Source organism: Gavialis gangeticus, unplaced genomic scaffold (genome assembly GCF_001723915.1).
Source record: "Gavialis gangeticus isolate Ggan-Ray unplaced genomic scaffold, GavGan_comp1, whole genome shotgun sequence".
In the NCBI taxonomy this organism is placed as follows: Eukaryota; Metazoa; Chordata; order Crocodylia; family Gavialidae; genus Gavialis; species Gavialis gangeticus.
In genome coordinates this window covers 6,567,806-6,588,744 of record NW_017728995.1, presented here as the reverse complement: position 1 = coordinate 6,588,744, position 20,939 = coordinate 6,567,806, and the positions used below count along the sequence as shown (strand labels likewise).

The following is a 20,939-nucleotide window of genomic DNA, read 5'->3' as shown; positions in this document are numbered from 1 at the left end:
GGGGAGTGGGGACCGCCTGCAGGTGGCCATAGTGATGCCAACGGCAAGGGCGGGCCGTGTGGGGACCTCCCACAGGCAGCCATGGTGATGTCAGCAGCAAAGTTGGGCTGGACAGGGACTGCCTGCAGGAGGCTGCAGCAGTGTTGTTAGCGAGGAGGGGGGTGGTTAGTAGCAACTGTCTGCATATGCCGGCAGCAGCACTGGCAGCAGCTAATCGCAGGGGGGACACGTGCCCCCTTCTGCCCCACCCCCACGCATCGCCTATGGGTGATATAATAACAATTATATGATTCATTTTTATTTAAAAAATAAAGAACTTCATAAAGTTATAATGTATGTTTAGCTTTTGATGTTAGTGCTTAAATATATTATCTGTATGAAGTGGCAAATAGCATCGCATGCATCATTATAGTGCCTAATTATCTCCTTCTATCCCATGCAAGTGCATGCTGTGCTGCTTTTATTTATTACCTTTCTTTTAGCATGGACATCTACGTAACCTATCCATTTTTTATATCAGCTGTAGGCTGAAATTTTGACTTGTTTTATGCCAGTGAAATCCCCCTGAAACCAGGTTTTGACTCTAAGACTTCTTGTAGTGAATTCCACAAGGAAAATCTTCCATGCTTATCTGCCATTTCTTTTGCTAGACAGAGGCATGAGCTAAAGACTACTGTACTGATGTCAAGAGGGAGACTCCCATTCACTTCAATAAGATCTGAATCCTGCCATGAGTGCTTTACTAACCATCTAATGCACAAACAATGGTGTCATAAACCCATTTGTGGGGGTACCTCCAGGCCATATCTACACAAGACTCTGACTGCACAGTAGGAGACTGGAGGACAGGGGCTCCCCGACATGTGAGCTGGGCCAATTGCAGAAGGGGCAGGGCAGGCCTCCAAGGCAAGAGCTCCAGGAGGCATTTGAGGATGCGACTGTGTACTTCACAAGGAAGGAGTGGGAGCTGCTGGAAGATGAAGACGAGGTGCTTTACCAGGACCAGATGCTGAAGAATTACAACACCCTCATTTCCCTGGGTAAATTGCTGGTTCTTGCTTCTCCCTGGAGTAGTTTAAAGAAGCCTTACTGAGAATAAAGGAACAAACCATCCTGATGTGCAGGAAGACTAGCGAGTATGGCAGAAGAGCAGCTTGTCTTAGTGGACTGGCAGGGCAGCAGCTCTGCAGAAAAGTGCCTAGAAAAATAAGGTGGATATGAGCCAGCAGCGTGCCCTTGTTGCCAAAAAGGCTAACAGCATCCTGGGCTGCATTGGTAGGTGTGTTGCCAGTAGGTCCAGGGAAGTGATTATTCCCCTCTATTCAGTACTGGTGAGGCCACATCTGGAGTCTTCTGTTCAATTTTAGGCCTTTCAATGTGGACAAGCTGGAGAGAGTCCACTGGAGGGCAACAAAAATGTTGAGGGGGCCTAGGGGACATGACTTGTGAGGAGAAGCTGAGAGAACTGGACTTATTTAGTCTAGAGATGAGGAGACTGTCTGGCAACCACTGACCTTTCCAGATCATGGTCTATGCATGAGTGGTCACCCAGACCTTCAGTGCACATGCTGAGGCAGGAGGTTTTTTGGAGGAGTGGAGGCTGCCCAGACCTCGCATTTCCCCTTTAGGTCATTGAGGCAGATTCCAAGGCCAGACTGGGTCCAGACGCTTGATGCTTCCATGGCTGCATTTGTACAAGTGTCTTGGAATTGAACCCAGGTCTTTTGTGTGGGAAACAAGCAGGAGGAACTTACCCTCCTGCTAGACGACATCAACCCAGACTTAGTGGGGCTCACTGAAATGTGGTGGGACCCAACACATGACCGAGTGGTAAATATCAAGGGCTACAGACTGTACAAGAGGGACAGGACAGGGAGGAAAGGTGGGGGTGTGACACTCTATGTCAAGGAGGAATACACATCCTCAATGAGTAGCACGGGGTCAGAGGAAGGGTGCACTGAAGTGCTCTGGGTTAGAATACAAGGAAGTTGAGGGGAAAGGGACTTAATGGTGGGGTCTACTACAGACCACCCAACCAAAGGGAATAGCCAGACTGGGAATTCGTAAGTCAGCTCACAGAGGTAGTTAGGTCAAAGGACGCAGTTATCATGGGTGACCTGAACTTTCCAGACTTCTGCTGGGAAGAGCAGGCAGACAGGTCTGACCGCTCACGTAGGTTCCTAGCCAAAATGCAGGACCTCCATCTAACCCAGGAGGTGCACAGCTCCACCAGGGGAGACGTCTTGTTGGACCTCGTGCTGGCCACGGGTGACGACCTGGTGAGGGGGCTGCAGATGTTCAACCACCTGGGCAACAGCAATCATTGCCTGCTGGAATTCACCATCCAGCGCAAGCTGGCAAAGGCCTGCAGCAAGGCATCAGCCCTAGATTTCAGGAGGGTGGACTTCAATGAGCTAAGGAGAATAGTTGGGGAGGCACTGAGGTCCCGGAGGGGAGGGGAGCCAGGTGTCCAAGAAGAGTGGTTGGTCCTTAAGGAGACGATCCTCCAAGCCCAAAGGGAGGTAATCCCAGCATGGATCAAAGGGGGCAGGAGGGCACAAAAGCCCCCATGGCTCACCAAAAGCATCTGGGAATGTCTTCTAGCTAAAAGGGAGGTGTACACCCAATGGAAGGCAGAGGCCATCACCAGGGAGGACTATACTGTGGTTGCTCGGGGCTGCAGGGGGGCAGTCAGGGAGGTCAAGGTGGAGATGGAATTGGGACTAGCGACCCAGATCAAGGGCAATAAGAAGTCCTTTTTTAAATGCATAGGGGGCAAAAAGAAGGTACCGGGTAATGTGGGCCCCCTGCAAGACACGCTAGGGAATTTGGTCATCACACCAGATGACAAAGCGACTTCTTTGCCTCCATTTTCCTCAGCAGGGACCGGATCAGCCCCCTTACTGGGCCTCCCTCAAGCCCCAGAGGAGGCGCACCTAGGCCAAGGGTCAGTGAGGATCTAGTCAGGGAACTTCTGGAGGGACTGGGTGTATTTAAATCAGCTGGTCCTGACGATCTCCACCCCAAGGTGCTGAGGGAATTAGCTGAGGTCATTGCAGGACCTCTGGCATGGCTTTATGAGCACTCATGGCTCTCTGGTGTGGTGCCAGAGGACTGGAAGAGGCCCAACATGGTTCCCATCTTCAAAAAAAGGAAGGAAGGAGGACCCAGGAAACTATAGGCCAGTTAGTCTTACCTCAATCCTGGGTAAGTTTTTTGAGAGAGTTATCCTGGCGCATGTCGACGAGGGGCCAGCGGGGGAGGTTATGCTTAGAGGCAACCAACATGGGTTCATTAGAGGCAGGTCCTGTCAGACCAACCTGGTGGCCTTCTACAACCAGGTCACCAAATCCTTAGATGCAGGGTAGCAGTGGACATAGTCTTTCTGGACTTTAGGAAGGTCTTTGACACTGTCTCTCACCCTGTTCTCATTAAAAAACTGGGGGACTGTGGTGTCGGCACCTACACAGTCAGATAGGTCGCCAACTGGCTGGAGAGCTGCACCCAGAGAGTGGTGGTGGATGGGTCATTTTGAACCTGGAGGGATGTGGGCAGTGGGGTTCCCCAGGGCTCGGTCCTCGGGTCCGCACTGTTCAACATCTTCATCAGTGACTTGGACAAGGGGGTAAAAAGCACCCTGTTCAAATTTGCTGATGACACTAAGATGTGGGGGGATGTGGGCACACTAGAAGGGAGCAACAGGCTACAATCAGACCTAGACAGGTTACAAGGGTGGGCGGATGAGAATAGGATGGGATTCAACACAGACAAGTGCAAAGTGATGCACCTGGGGAGGAACAACCGGCACCATACCTACAGGTTGGGGAACTCCCCTCTTGTCAGCACGGAGGCGGAAAAGGATCTTGGAGTCATCATTGACTCCAAGATGAACATGGGTCGGCAGTGTGGGGAGGCAGTTAGGAAGGCCAACCGCACCTTGTCATGCATCCACAGATGCATCTCGAGCAGGTCCAAAGAGGTGATCCTCCCCCTCTATGCGGCACTGGTCAGGCCGCAGCTGGAGTACTGCGTCCAGTTCTGGGCGCCGCACTTCAAGAGGGATGTGGACAGCATGGAGAGGGTCCAGAGGAGGGCCACTCGCATGATCAGGGGACAGCAGGGCAGGCCCTATGAGGAGAGACTACGGGACCTGAACCTGTTCAGCCTCCACAAGAGAAGGCTGAGGGGGGATCTAGTGGCCTGTTACAAACAAGTCAGAGGGGACCAGCAGGCATCGGGGGAGTCCCTGTTCCCACAAGCACTACCAGGAGTGACAAGCAATAACGGTCACAAACTGGCAGAGGGTAAATTCAGATTAGACATCAGGAGGCTCTACTTCACTGTCAGGGTGGCTAGGATCTGGAACCAACTTCCAAGAGAAGTGGTGCTGACTCCTACCCTGGGGGTCTTTAGGAGGAGGCTAGAAAATCACCGTGTTGGGGTCATTTGACCCCAGTACTCTTTCCTGCCATGGCAGGGGGTTGGACTTGATGATCTGCTCAGGTCCCTTCCAACCCTACTGTGAAACTATGGAACTATTACTATTGCACAGTAGCATTGCGTGGCACGAAGCATGGTGTGACACTAGTGCACAGTAGTAATAAGCTGCTGTGCAGTCAGTGTTACCAAAGAGCCATATGGGGACGCTACTGTGCAGTAATGCTGGTTACTGTGCAGTCATTTAGTATTTGTGTATGCAGGCAGTGTCTCATGTAAATGCAGCCCCAGAGTCTCAAATTTCTCCCTGCTGTTCTGCTGCTAGTGCCAAGAAAGAGACCAGTGTTCGCCCCGGGATAATTCCTTACCCTTGCAAGTCATGGCTGTGCTCTTATACCCTACAGCAGGGATTTTCAACCTTTTTTAATAACTGTACCCCCGGCGGCTGGACATTAAGCAGGGTGGGGGTGGCATGTAGCCAGACATGGAGCAGGGGGGGAGGGTTCTGGCAAGTGGCTGGACATGAGGGAGACATGTGTGGGCAGGGGTTGCACGGCCAAGCATGGAGCGGTGGCCGCACATCCCACCCAGGTGGCCCCAGGGGGTGCTGCCACCATGGAGGGAAGGACCAGGCCCCCTGCAGCTGCACAGCCCACTGGCAGCTCAGGCAGGCAGGCTCCACTGGGGAAAAAATGTTGCCAGGGGCCTGATCCTTTTTTTTTTCTCAGCGCCTGAATGCCTCTCCTGCAGCTGGAGGGTGAGCTGCCGGGAGGCCCTGAGCTGCAGGGTGCCTTGGTCCTTCCCTCCATGGTGGTGGCACCCCCTGGGGCTGCCCGGGTGGGTGGGTAGCCCGATTCAACTCTTCTCTGAGCTCGAGCTGGGGCAGCACCCATACAGCTAGTAGCCTGCCCAGGCAGCCCTGGGGGGGCGTGCTGCTGTGGAGGGAAGGACCGGGGCCTCCTGCAGCTCAGGGGATGCTTGGCCCACTGGCAGCTCAGCCCCCAGCTGTGAGGGATAGCAGTCTCTGCGGAAAAAAAGCAGGATTGGGCCCCTCACGTTAACAGTGATGGAAGCCCCTAAATTGAAATGGTGGGTTTTTAATCAACACAACTAAAAAACTACCATTTCAGTTTAGGGAACTAAACTCCCATCATGTGTACAAGCATCCTTAGATAGCCACCTAAATACTTCCAAACTATCCCCTCCCCCCATCACCATTCTCCAGTTTGTTCCTGAATCTCAGAAGACGCTCACATTTTTTTTCTTTGGCTCTCTGGAATTCCTCTAGCTAAAAGCCCAGTACACTGAGATATCCTGACTATTAAGAGTTTGATTTTCCCATTACAAGCAGACTACTTTGGGTGCCCATCCCAAAAATAGCTTCTCTGCCTGTTTTTGTGGGGTGGCAATTGTTCTTTCCATGTAACACAATGGCAAGAGATACTTAGAAGTTTGGCTACTCCCTTTGCCTTAAGTATGCATCCCTCAGTTGCATTGCCTAACCATGTCCAAAATCATAAAAGTATAAACAGGCACCATAACGTAATCCATATAGAGATAAAAGTGACATAAATGAATATAGCATACCATTGGCTTTTCAACAATATTACATATGCCATATCAGTAAAACAAACTCAAGCCAATCTGCAGGACGTCCCCAGAGTCACCTCAAAATATGAAGAGGCTTATAACAAATAGATCTGATTTCATGTAGACCTTCCATATTCTACTTGCCCATTCCATGTCTAGGTGGATGTCTGTTCCCTTGCAAATCAGTTCAATCCCTGCAGGTTAGACTAACCTGCAAAGATTGAATCAGTTCAGACTTAGACATTTTTGAATGTCTGTCCCTAGTTTTAGGCTCCTACATTACTGAGACACTTATGAAAATTTTTCCCAAAACTTTGCCTAGTGTCCACAGCCAGGAAGTGTATGGTTCTCACCAGGTGCAACACATAAAAGGTGCAGGCGCACCCCCTGAGAGTGCCGGTGCACCCCCTGTCAGGATGCACTCACTGTATAGCCAGCGGGCAGGGGGGCAGGCGGGAGCACCAATGCCCTTCCTGCAAGCTCTGGCCAGGGAGTGGGGCTGCCAGCAAAAGCAGTCGCATTGCTTCCGGAAGTGACCACGGAGCTCCAGAAGTGGTGTGGCAGCTTTTACAATGAGTAAGATTGGAGGCCTGTGGCCAGCGGGATTGGCCTTTGGGTCCTCCCCACCCACCGGCCAGCAGGATGGGTTGCTGGGAGACCCCCCTGGTCACTGACTAGCGTCAGGGGGGGCACATGCCCCCCCTGACTCAAGAGGCACCAGACACCCATGGCTCTCACAGGTGTCTCTTGTAGTATTGGAAGTGAAACATGTATAGAGGGCAGTGTGGGCCACACATGGACAGTATCCCTTTCCCTTGATTCCTTCTGCTTCTCACCCAAGCACACAGGACAATCTGTCAGGAGGTCTTTGTTCAGGATGAGCCTGAACCCACAAGAGCATTCCTTAGTATTTTATCTTTTTATTTATTACTATTTCATAAACTGCTTGGATAATAAAGGATTATAGCACAGTAGTTTGCCATCAAGGAAACCACAAGCAACAAACAAAAGATGTTATCTGTAACATATGGTTCTTATTTGAGGAAATATGTCTGGTTACATTAATTGACACAGTAAGACTCTAGGCTGTTTTGTTTTATAATCCCTTGTAGTTGCCTCAGCAACAGAAAAACTAATGACACTGATATCAGAGTTCAAAACAAATATGAACATCCCCCTCACATACACATGCATTCAAGGCGGGAAGAGAGGTTTGCCTCATGAAATAAAAAGGCATCAATTTTACAACTGCACTTCAACACAGAAAAGAGAACTGTGGCAGGGAAGCCAAAGTTCTGGCTCTCCAAAATCTGCCCATCTCTTGTAGGTTTAATAACCTTTGTTAGAAAAGAAAAGCATGAGACTAATCTAGGGTTATCATATCCCCACTATCATGATTTCCAATGGTTTCCAATCACTGATACCGATATTTATGTAATTTCTGTCCCTAGCCTAAAAGATCTACAGAATTATGGTCCAAAATCATGGAGTAAACATAGACATTGGATTTATGACACATTACAACCTGCCTGACATCTGATAACCCCAGGTAACCTGTCTGCATTCTACCACCTACAGTCTATCACCAGATCAACATTCCCCCTTTCCCGTCCCTGCCCCACCTACCTGTCTCACACGTATTGTCTCCTATTCCCTCTGAGCCTTATTGCCATGCATTTGCATTTTCACAGACCTGCATTTTGCATATTGGCTCCCATGCCCCACAGGACAGCACACAAAACGCCATCAGACTCTCCCTATGCCTGAAGAAGGATGTTTGTGCTGAAAGCTTGCAAAGAACACCTTTTCCAACTGTTTAGTTGATCTAATAAAAAATACCACACATTTACCCAAATAACATTGTCTGAACTTCTGTTGCGTTACAGATTTGAATCTGTTTCCAATCACTGATACCGATTTATATGTAATTTCGGTCAGAATAATGGTTCATGTGGCTACCTTCAGTTCTGTTTAGAAAGGTGCCCAGAGATTTTAGTATTTAAAGAGGAGGTATCACTTTAAATAAGCTGGGCAAATTGTCAAACTTGGCCACTTAACTTCAGGTTCATAACCAATATTTCGAGGAGTGATGTGATATTCAGTAGTATCTACTGACTTCACTGGGAAGCGTGGCAGCTCCCTACTTCTACAAATCAGTTTACTGTGGTTTAGGTCCCTAAATAAGTGTTAAGGAGGTAAATGTTAGAGGTTTGATAATATGGGTCTGTGTGCTGTAAATGAAGAAATGGATACAAATGTCTGGTCAGCTTGCCTTATAACAAAAGGAAGGCCAGTGTACAATCGCTCCCTAGGGGTCTTCTTCTTGGTTGCATTTCTCTAAGCTTGGAAAATGAAAATTAGTCAAGTCACTTTCACTTCTCTTTATCATTTTCGGTTACTCAGTACTACAATATTTGAAATGTGGACACTGTAAGGGAATGCTTTTTCCTTCCTTTACTGGTAGTCTCAGTGGGGAAATCAGGAAGCAGAACGGCCTGAACTCCCCTCAGTACAGCACTTTCAGTTCAGGGTTGGAACAGCATGGCAAAGTTCGTACTGTTGCTGCCTGTCCCGGATCTGTCCTGTGGGCAAAGAACTTTGGCCTCTAGTTTCCTTTGCACTTTACAGGAACAGTGTATTTTCTTCTATATTGTTATCTGGTGCTTTAAATAGTACTACTTCAGCAAAGGGGAAGGCTGCCCCTGTGGTTAATCCGAGAGTCAATGTACTCATGTTCTTAGCCCAGTCCTGCCCTAAGCTTCTTGTGTGACCCTGAGGAAGTCTTGTGTGACCCCTAGGAAGTCAAGTGCTTTACTCCATTTTAGGCACATAGCTGAAGGCATATCAACAATCATCAACGTATCAGCTGACCTTAGCAGTCTTGCTTGCCTAGTGTAGGGGGGCAGGACCTGAAGATCTCATGAGGTCCCTTCCAGCCCCTAACATCTATGAATCTATGACTCTATGAAAAACAGGGTACAGTGCAGGGTCACAGAGAGATGCTCAACCTTGGTGAGGTACCAAAGCATTATGGTGGCGCTCCTCCCACACTAATGTGGCTACTTGGCTTCTGGTATCGGAGCTAGCTCATTCAGAACTAGCCTGTGTATCTCTTTGCAGCATTGTATTGTGCTGTTTAAATGAAGCTTAAGCAGTCTCATTTTTCACACGTGACGACTATCCAGCAGTTCTCACAGACAAGGACCTTATAGATTCAGAGATGCTAGGGTTGGAAGGGACCTCAATAGATCATCGAGTCCGACCCCCTGCCTAGGCAGGAAAGAGAGTTGGGGTCAGGTGACCTGAGTCAGATGCCTATCCAGTCTTCTCCTAAAGACCCCCAAGGTAGGGGTACACCTCAGCACCTCTGAACCCTTTCCTCAGAGGAAGTTGACTCAAGAGCATCTGATCCTTTGATAACTGAGGATGAAATCCAGCCTGGCTTGCAGTGGTAACATTTAAGCCTCATAAAGCACTGAGCCTAGAGGCTGCTACATAGTCACACAGGATTTGTAGGTCACTCTTGCTTGCAGAGGTGATGACTTTGTGCTTGCCTGCTTGGGTCCAGTGTGTAAAGTAAGTTTGAGGGAGAGGCCTAGGATATGTATAGGCCCCAATATCCTATGAGAGCTGAAGTACTGTTTTGCTGCACAGTGGGATGCACTGTAGATACACATCATTGTCTTGGGGTGCAGGATTTCACTCCTTGAACTCCAGTTGATTACCCAGACTTTAATGGGAGGAGTGATTCTCCACCTGAGTGAAGGGCAAAGCAGTTTGGGACCCAGTCCCCAAAGTAAGGAAGTAAAAAAGCTGGCTGGGAGGAGAGCTGAGCAAATTTAGGGTAAACCAGGCATATTTATGGGATGTGTGAGAGCATGGGGTAGAAATGCCATCCTCAGAGTAGAAAAAAGTATGGTATACATGGCTGCTAGCTGGAAGTGAAATGCCCACTTCTGTGACTATAAAATGTAAGCAGCAATAAATAGTGAGAAAAAGTTTGTCAGCTTCCTTTCCTGAACAGGAGTGAAGTTCAGAGATCCTTGACACATGATGACTCACCAGATCTGCAGATGGAAGTTGCATGCAAAAGTTGCTTTGTTTCTGGAGCAATGTCAAAAATCCCAAGCTCATCACTTGGGATTTTCATTGTGCACACAGTGTCCTGTCAACAAAGGGCAACATTCAGCACGCTCTCACCTAATCTGTGAAATAGAAATAAAACTCAGTGTCAAATGTACTTACTCCTCTTCGGGAAAAGGTTCAGAAAGAGAAGACAGCACCCAATTCCTGAGGATATCACTGAACTACATAGGGCATACACACTGTGCCAGACAGGGTGTATATAACCTATTGCATGCAGAACTGCAAATATTTGAGGGACAATTAATTTTTCTTGCAAGGTACAGGCCTGAGCCAAAGCTCAGAGATGTTCAGTGATTTTGACAGGCCTTGGAGCAAGACCTACATGAACAAATTACAGTATCCAGCTTAACATTTATGCAGTTCCAGAGGCTTTCAGCTCTACCAATGCCTTGTTGTGTGCACTTGCCAGGTGACTTTCCAAGGAATTTGCATTCTTCACAAGGCTTGGATAGCCAGTTTGGGGTCTTCAGACAACCAGAGGATTCTTCAAAGCAGAACACCCACGCTTTGAAAATTCACTTCTGGCTGTATGTTAGTCTGTGCAGATTAGCACTTTACATTTGTCAATCAGGTATGGGTAGGTATGTTGAGAATGGCCACACAAACCAGATTTGGGCTACAGTCAGGTGGGAGAACAGGCATTATAGATTTTATTTTCAAACTGTTCCTCCTAAAATCCCCCTACTGAACCCTTGAGGAAAAGCAACTGATACTGCTCTCAGCTAGGCAAATGTCAATTAGGAGCAATGTGTTTACACCCAGTATAAAACCAGTGTACCTACAAGGAAAACCAGACATTCACCTTCATATCCTAGAGCTGAATGGTGTGTGCCCCTTTTTGAATCTTAAGAGTTTGCACTGAAAAGGCTAATGTGCCTTACTCTATGCACTGACTACTCAGGCTGCAATGTATTATCCCATCTTGTGTGGCACACCAAGTACCACACCTGACAGCAATCTCCACTTTTCAACAATGACAGCTGCAATGACTGAGTTTGTTAAACCCATGGAGGGGAGAAAAAAATCTCAAGTTAATCTTTGTCTCTTGAAATGTCCCCAAATCCATGATATCAGCAAAGCTCAGGAGCCCAGCATAGCAGTGTGACCGAGCTTGGTGGGGTGCTTCGCTGCCTTAGAGCTGCATTTGAGTTCCTGCCAAAGGGCTGCACTCCAGCTGCCAACACCTACTTGGCTTTACGTCAGCCCTGAAGTCAACAATTACAGTGAAGGCCCCGGTTGCTACGGTGGATGAGTTGATTGTAAAGGAGCTGAAAGGGGTGGGGGTGGCATCTCACTATATACAGAAACCAGCCAGGTCTCTGAAAACTGCTTTTTACACCAGGTGTTCTGCTCCTTACCTATGTGTCCCAGGTACTAACATATCAGTACTATGAAAGATTGTGGTCTAAGCATGTTCCAAGAGTGTCCCGATGGAAAACGAATCTTCAGAACAGCCCCATTCCTTCTAGATGGTTCCAGCCCCTCTGGAAAATGCTTGGAAAGCATATAATCTTACTCATATAATTCATTTTCAAGTCTTTTGTTCTCACCCTCGGTGATGATACTAGGGTTATTCCTAGAACATAAATTACTTGGAGTCCAATCCTGCAAGGTACTGGATGGGTTCAACCTTCTATTGAAGAGAAAAGGAGGTTGTGGGCTCCCAGGACCTTCGCAAATCAGAATTAGTCATGGGTATATGAGAATACTCAGACCCTCATTCAGTGTAAGGAAGTTTGACCTATCCAAACAATATACACATGCCAGCTCTTCAACCCAGAACAATCTCTTCTCTTTCAAGCCTGAAGCCAGAACACATTCCTTCTGTGCGGCTCTTCAAAAATGACATTGTGAGATTCCCGTCATGTCAGCCCTATCTGTACAGTACTAGATATCTACATTTTAGTGGAGTTTGATGCAGGCCAGATCTCTCTGATGTGTCTGCACATCACTTGCTCTAAGCTATGAGTGAGGCAAGTATTAAGAGGACTAAACATTTATGTGGGAAGGAAACTTTGCCTCTAGCACATCTGTAATTTGATGCATCATGTGTGATGCAGGACTATTTCTATCAAGAAGTGGGCAAGATATCACAAACTTGCAAAGCAAGTGAAGTCACACTGTTCCTGAGGGATGAACAGCAGGAAGGGAAAAGCAGAAGAAAAACACAGAAGGAAATTCTTGATAGGTAGCAAGCAAAAGCTGTTACTGCCTGAAAGCTGAATGTGGTCCAGCTCAAATAAGCTGCCCTTGTTCCAGTTCTTATGGGCAAGTATCCCGATCCCATATAGCATGAGCTTTGAATCAACAGTTAATTATATCAGACCACATATATTGCAAACTTTGTGCTGATGGAGAACAGCACTAAATCCATTCATTCCTCAAGTGGAGACTATTCAGCCTCAGTGTGACATATCTGGCCCACACATCAAAGGGGTTTTAAAGCATCCCTCTTTGTAAATGCAGGGCAACTGGATGCAGGTTGAGCCTATGGGAATAGGTGGGTGCATACAATATGATTTCTGAAGATCTAATGTTAGAAACTTTCATCTCTTCCTCCCTCCCTTGTCCCAGTCATGATTCTTCAGTGATAAATAATTCACTTCCTTCACTGACTAATCACCTGTAGCATAGCCCACTATCTGCAGCATCTTCTAGCACCAACGCCAGCTCAATAGTAACTCTGGGGTAATGACTGGATTTTTAGTTATGTATTACCTTTGTTCTTGAACTGGCTCCCGACTAATGGGCAGGAGCGCTGGGCTTTAACTTGTAATTGCACTGGAGAGGTTCTGAAAGCAAGGCTCGCCTTGAGGAACTGCTCTATCTACAACAAAAGTAGTAATTGTATACTTCATGCTGGGGCTAGTTACACAGTAAATGAAATCTGTTATATGAATAGTTTTGTGTGTGATGCAGATTGTTATGAGTCATAGGGTGGGTGATACTCTTTGTGAATGACTGCTGGGTATTCACGTAAATGCTGGTGAATCCCAGCAGCTTTCTGAATTCTAGAACTTATCATTACCGGACTGAATCATTACCTGTCCATACCAAAGAAAACACCCTGGGACACAGACATGAGAGGCATATCCAGATGAGTGCACATGTGTGGTATGCAGTACTGCAGATGGGTCTGCAGCACCAAACACTGCACGTGCCACGCATGCTAATTTGTAGACACCAGGGGATTCTGGTGTAAAAAAACCCCACTCTAGAAAAAAGTGGGGTGGTGCCTGTGGCAGCAGTGTGCGCTGCCCAGATTTGGAGCTTGGCTGGCCAGAGCCATATTCCAGCAGCTGATCAGGTCCCTGCTGCCAGATCACTGCTGCTGGGACCCCGGAAAGCCTCCTGGACCCCAGATAAGGCTCCAGGGACCAGTCCAGGTGTTGGCGCCGGCTTCCCCTACCCCACCTGGGGCAACTTGCCACATGCCAGAGCACAAATGCATGGGCATTCCCCAGGGATAAGTAGCAGTGGCACAACTATGTGCTGCTGCTATTTGTCCCTGGGGAAATATACATGCAGGCTAGTCTGGCCGCGCCCGAGCTGTGTAAAAAAAATCTGTGCCAAAGAACTTCCACGATAAACTACATGGCAGAAATAACACATAGCAAAGGATTTCAGCTAAAGGCCTGCAAACAACATGCATCCTGAAAAGGGTCAGTTAAGCGTTTGGCCACTGCTCAAGGAAAAAGGATATGTCCATGGAAAACTAGGATCAGTTCATAAACAATTCCCTTGCTGAAAAGTGGAGTTTACTCACACTAACTAGTACTGGCAACAAACAACTCCGTTTGTTGTGCTGCCTTGGTGTCACAAGCACAGCTCTTGTGCATAGATATGTGCTTCTTGTGTTCCCGCAGCTAGCGCACAAAAGGTCACAAGAAGATCCCACACGTGCAAAGCCACATGCACATGGGCAGAGGCCCCCGAAGGAGCCCTGGGGCTCTACAACGCAGCATAACTTCCTGGGCAGTCTAACCATGAGCAGCGGCTGTCTCTGTCTGCTGGGACCTGTGTGTGAAACTGTCACCCAGACAAGTAATAATATTGGCTCACAGATCTCCAGAAACAGCCTTTCCTTTTTTCTTGCCGGCAGAAGAAACCAAGATGCCCTTTGTATCCAGTTTTAGCACATTAATTGCAGTCATCTTCTAGCTGCGGTAACTGATTCTAGGGTTCCCTGAGGAGAAGACGTGGTGGTTATTTTTAGAGGCAAGTACAAAAAACAACAGACACCAACAAACAAGATTAAGTTGGCAACTGGCAGCATGTGAAAGCAGTAAGGCAGTTTTGCTACCTAGTTACACCCAGGGCCTCCATAAATCACGTTCGACATCTGACCTCTCTGGAAATTATTTAGCTGTTGCTGATTATCTTGTTTGGGCGACTTTCTCAAAACACACATGTGGTTCTTTGTTCGAATCTTTATGGTGATGAGAATGACCATTCAGACCTAGTAACTTACAACAAATATTGCAGGGAACACAATGCTTTGCACACACAGGAAACAGCTGGATAATAAACCAGGTTTAAACGGGTTCCTATAAAAGCCAATGATTCATGCAAACTAGCATTTGTATAAGCAGGATCAGCCTTAAAGTTCCTTTAGGGCTTCCAGTGCCCCAAGCCAGACTTAATTATAACAACACCCCATGTGTGGCCATTCGCAGGAGACCGTGCACCTGAGAATTCCCCTTCTGGCTCAGCGCTCTCTGCAAATACCCAAAGGTCAGCCCTGTTTATTACATTCAGCCTCAGCAAGGGCATGCAGAGTTTACAAAACGCAGGGTGGGGGGCATATTTCATCTCAGTTTTCTGCTGCCAATTAAACGCTTCTTAGCTGACCCGGACATGGAACAACAGTGATCTCATATGTCAGGAGAGGGTAATCCGCATGTTATTAATGGTTTTCCTTGCTTTATCTCCCTGGAGAGTTTGAAAGCTGATGCAGAAAATATCACTAACAAGAACATTTGAGCAGGACAGAAAACACGACCTCCCCCTTCCACCTCCCTCTCCAAACCAAACACAATGATAAAGGAAAATCTGCCGCTTGATTCCAGTCCCAGCCCCGCGGAGTTAATAAACATTCTTAAAGGAATCTGCACCCAAGCTTCAGAGCACGCAGGTTGCCAACTGGTTATTTTTCAATACAATAAAATAATGGGGAATACATATAAATTAATTTCCTTGTGGCAGAAACTGGGAGGTGGAAAAAAATCCTGCTTGGATTCACCAGTGCAGGAGTGCTCCTGACAGTCCAGTTTCCATAGCTTTTCCATGTCCACTTTGAAATGACTCAAACAACAGGGCTTCCCCACTCCGCCCTTCTCCTGGGAAACTATTCCACCATTAATCAAGCTTATAAGCAGGACATTTTCCTTTCTAAACTGGCAAAACTTTTCTTTGTTAAATGTCATCCCATTGCTCCTAGCTCTGCCTTGGACCAACTTAGATGATTCCACTTTCCTTTCTTCTGTTTACCTCTAGGTTTTTCTACTGTGTCCATCACCATGGTATTGGAGTTGTTGCGACCTTCAAACATTTTGGACAATAGGCAAAGGGAGGCTGCATGTCTAGTGGTTAGAGAACTGGCCCGGGCCTTATTCCATGGGCTGCCCTTGAGAAATGTTGAGCAAACCATGTCACCTTTCTGTGTTTAAAGCCATCCAAAGGCATAAATGCAGCCAAAGGGGAAGTATCTGAGCTTGCTTTACAGAAGAAAGATACAAATAGCATACTAAGTAGTGGCACCAGGGTCTTCCACTGCACACCATGTACCTCGGGTTCCAGGCAGGTTTGTGTAGCCCATGCTGAAGCCTGTGCTGCTACACCTAGCTTGCTACTGGGAGATTAGTTTAAAGTCAGCTGGGCTGTGTCTACACTTGTTGCAATCACACTTGTGCACTGCACTGTACATGCCCCCTCAGCTTCCTGGGTTGTAAAAGGGAGGTAATGCTTGCCCACCTTGCCCACCCTTGTAGAGTGCCCTGAAATCCTTGGATATAAGGCACTTGAAGCGCAAAGCAGGAGCTGTGTTGCATGCTGTGCTCTGGGCTGTGGTTTCACTTGCTCCGTGGTGGACACACCTAGAAGCTTCACTTGCTCTTGAGCTGGTGCTTGCAGCTCCCACACAGTAGCTGAAAATGAACAACTGAAGAATCTTTCTTTTTCCTTGGTGAACCTGGAATAAGCTATTTGAGGCTAGGTACATACATTAAAAAAGCCAGAAGTGAAATCAATCCAAGTGCAGTTTAGATCGACAATGAACAGGACACAGATTTGCCGGGGGGGGGAGAGGGAGAACAAACCTTAGACAGTCCACCATTTTTAAAATAGTCTACATGTGCTGAACTTCTGGCCTGTTACAGATATAGACTGATTTCCAATCACTTATGCTAATAAAAGAGTAATGTCTGTACCTGGCCTGCCTGAAGTATGCAGGGCTAGCCCCTATCCTCTGTCTCAGCTTTCATTCATTGAGTCAAGGGGTCACTCACCGAACGGACTGGCCAAGGACTGCAGGATCCCGCTCCTCCCCCTTAGGTCTTCCTAAACCCACTTCTGTTTTGTGTTCAAATGCAAACAAGTCCCTTGCCCCTCTCACTGACCCCTGCTGCTAGAGAGGGGCAGATCTTTATATTGTTGTTTGTATTATCCCTTCAATGAGCAAACCCCAGCCACCCACAGAGCTGTTGAAAAAGCAGCTTAACTTCAGTCCCCAAACACTTGCCTCTGCACAGCTCTTCTTTGTACTCATGTCCCCTCCTACTCAGTCTCCCAGCACAGGCCTCTGTTAATGTGGTATCCCGTCTCCTCCTGGAGGAGTGGGAGAAGGGGCTCTGTGCACTGTGGAGGCAGATGGAAGGGGAGCAGTGGAGGGAAGGCCTGGGCCTGCAAAGCTCTGAATGTTTGCTCCCAAATGCTGAAGCAGCTTAATCTATAGATAGGACACTGCAGTGACAGAGGAGTTTTAAAACACCAGCCTTCCCACCGTGACATGATGGCATTTCTGCCTGAACCAATTAACTGCCTTCATGGCCCCCTCTCCTAATCAGCAAATCCCTGCTTCTGAGGAGGCACAAACCATCTAACTGCCCCTATAATTAGCATCCTAGAATCTCAATTGCTGTCAGAAACCACACTTTATCTCCAGGTCCCATTCAGGAGACATGATCATGCCACATCTGGGCCAAAACAACCCCCTGGATAAGAACACAGTCAGGCTTTTAGAAAGTTGCAAACCAAGGCCTAACCATACAGCTCAAGTCCCTCTCGATGTCCTTCTCAACAAATGACACTCTCCGGTACACATCTGCAAGTTTCTTTACTATAATGTTAGTCTTTGCACTTGGGGAAAAGGTGGCTGTTGGTGGATGCCAGCAGGGTAAGGTGTATTAGCAGTTGCCTGTAGACAATGCTTGCCTTCAGCAAGACTCAGGGCTTCCTGAATTTGCTAAGCAGCGAAGGCAAGTGACTGCCTGCCTTAAACTGTTGTACACAAGCGTGGCCTCAATTTAACACATGCTGGACAACGTAACTGCAGTAACAGCAGAGCAGGAAGCACATAGTAGCCACCACAGCCTCTTTGTCCCTGCCTAGCATAGATGGACTGTGCCAGGTGTCATGCTGGGAGTGAACTCCAGGGCTTGGCACTAGATATTTATTTTCCCATTTGTGATTTTTCCTCTTCCCTCATGATTCAGCTCTTTGTATTCCACTGCACAGATGGCTGCTTGCCAAGGAGCTACAATCCAAGCTCTGAAACTGGGCTGGCCAATTCTTTACAACTATGACTGGTACCAGAACCTCGTTGCTTTGTGCGTTTGCTTTGTGTATTTGCTTGTTTAGCTGCACGAACTGAGCTGTCAGTCACTGGACTACTGCATGCACTTACCAAAGCACACTGAGGGGCACGTGAATCCAAGCTTTTGCATGTTTAAAAGACTGTCTGACCATAAGCATATTCAGAAACTTGGACACAGGCCATTTCAGATGAGATTTTATGAGCTTCTTTAGAAAATCTGGCCTCAGTAATGTAAGGATGTGGGCTGAGGTGCCAGCAAATTGTCCTGACCAAATCATTGGCTCTGAAGGTGGTGATTCTGTGACTCCTGTGATTCCTGCATGGAAGGTGCTTTTAAAAGACTCATGAATTTAGCCTCACAATACTGCTATCTATGGGCAGATCTGGGATTCTGAAAAAGGGGGTGCAGATGGTGTGGCACATCATCATATATGCCATAGTACATATTGTTCTTAAGTTAAAGAGAAACTAGATGTTTATTAATATGCCACGGGCTAGCACTATACTGTTGGATATAACTGTTGGAATGTGTACCAATTTGCTAGATTACATATATATAGCTTAAAGAAACACAACAAACTAGGCAAAAAATAGTCAAAAAAATCAAAAGATATTGTTTCATTAGTCCTGTAGTAATTAGAGTTACATGCACATCTCTTACTCAAATATGTAAAACAAAATCTAGCGCTCTTGAGCATCCTGCCTGTGCCTCCAATACTTTACTGTTAGTCATTTCTACACCTGAGTTAGTATTACCACACCTGAGTTAAGGTTTTTAGCTACAGCTAAATCATCCTGCAGGGCCATGGAACAAAAGAGAGACATTACCAGAAATGGCTTACAGACAGCAAAATTGCAAAAAAAAAGGGTCATTTGAATAGTGCAACATCAAGACCATTAAATAGGAAAGAGGGTGGTTAACATCCATTGAGTGGGGACAGATTAACAGGAAACAGGGAGGTGACAATGACCCATGAAGTCAATACTCTCTCAGCACTGCCTGGCAAGAAATGTGGCTGCCCTTCCCCGAGTGCTGGTTTTATGTTGGGTGCAGATAGAAGTGACAATTTTCACCCAGTCTGGCCACAGAAAGCAGTTTATAGCCGTGACCAAACACCGTGCATGGCTGCAGGATGCTTAAAAAATCACCAACTGGATGAAAATCTGAACCCTCATTGCATGAAAGGTCAGATGAAGACATTTTAAAACAGAGTATCTTCTGTAACTTCTGCCTGTGCTGCCTGCCAGCCTGTCACTGTTTTCAGACTAGGAGGGGGGAAAGTTAGAGGAGGGAGTTCAGTCTGGGGGTTTTTCAGCCCTTGCTGGAAGGTGGGGCAGGTGTATTGAGGTTCCTCGTGGGGGAGGGCTCCAATACACCCACCCCACCCTCCAGTGCCGGCTGGGGAACCCCTAGAATGAGCTCCCTCTTGGTGCCTTTCCCCACTCCCATTCTGAAAACAAGAACAGGCTGGGAGAAAGGGGAAACCAGCTGTAGGCTGGCACCCAGCAGCTAGAAATCCCCTCCCCACTGGAACCAGCAGTGAATTTCTATTTGGTCTGGGGATCATTGTAACTCAGAACACTTCCTGCAAAGCTGTCTCACTTACAGCAGGGAGCTGCACTTACGTTTGCGCCCAAAGTTTGGGTGGAGCAAGAATCAAAGTGGTGTGCAACTGTAGTACTGCATCCACCCTGGATCCACCCCTGTTGCCATCTCATAGAAGTCATTCCCACTTCATAGATGAGACAACTAAGGCACTCTCAGCCTGATCCAAAGCCTACTAAAGTCAGTGTCTACTGATTTCAGTGAGTGTGGAACAGTGAGCCTGAAGCAGTACTGAGAACAAATCCTAGACCACCAGAACACAAACCTTCTGTTTTAAGACACAGAATCATCCTCATACCTATGCTTGAAGAAGTGGAAAGACAATTAGATCCATGCTATCGTAGATAATCCAGAGTCTGACTGCTGCAGACGAGAAACAAAAACAGAAGCACATGGTGCCAACCCCTGCTGCCCTGCATCAGCACCTGTTATCTTCTCATGCAAACTGATGCCGATATCAAGAATAACCTTAGGAAGTGTTCTGACTAAGGTGTTCCCCCCTGCCTGGGAATGAAGCAACAACATACTAAAAATTTACCATGCTTTCTGAGATAAAGCAAACTTCGGATGTATGTGGTTCCCTGCTCACCACTAGAAAAACAAAGATGCAGTGGAGTGTGCAGAAGGGAGGAGCTGCATTTGTTAAGAGACAAAGCTATCAGAGTCCACCAGCACAAACTCCATTTTCCAAGAGCTCTCTTTAAGCACTCCCAATACATTGTGGGGCTTTGGTATTAAAAATATGCCCTTGAGGTCAGAGGAGACAGAGGGTGCTGGAAGAGGAAAAAACTTGCTCAGAAAATCCAGAAAAAACAATCTGATGTGTGACAGGCTGAAGTCTTGACTCTGTTTTTATTAGGGCCAAATACTCATTCATCTATTTTATCTAAGGTAAAATTTGGTGGGGATTTTAACCCAGGAAGAATTAAGTCTGAGTCAGCAATTGAGGATAAGCTGGGGTCATATTAAGGTTAAGCTTCTGGTCATGCTACTGAAACTTTGCCTAGGGAGCCCCATGTCTCACTGCCAGACAGCTAACATAGTACTCACAGAATCATAGTATCATAGAAAATTAGGGTTGGAAGGGATGTCAGGAGGTCATGTAGTTCAACTCCCTGCTCAAAGCAGGACCATCCCCAAGTAGGTCATTATCAAGCTAGACCTTAAAAACCTCCAAGGATGGAGATTCCACCACCTCTCTAGGTCACCCATTCCAGTACTTCACCACCCTTCTAGTGAGGAAGTTTTTCCTAATATCTAACCTAAACTTCCCTTACTGCAACTTGACATTATTGTTCCTTGTTCTGTCATCTGCCACCACTGAGAACAGTCCATCTCCAGCCTCTT

The 20,939-nt window shown here is 47.1% G+C and overlaps 1 long non-coding RNA gene across 1 annotated transcript in view; it reads right to left on the bottom strand.

The window, feature by feature from the left end:
- Nucleotides 1-10,176, bottom strand: part of LOC109287915 — a 19,901-nt gene extending 9,725 nt beyond the window's left edge. Inside the window, exon 1 of the long non-coding RNA XR_002095007.1 lies at nucleotides 10,090-10,176. This is a non-coding gene — a long non-coding RNA (uncharacterized LOC109287915). The remainder of the gene's footprint in view (nucleotides 1-10,089) is intronic.
- Nucleotides 10,177-20,939: the final 10,763 nt, after the last annotated feature.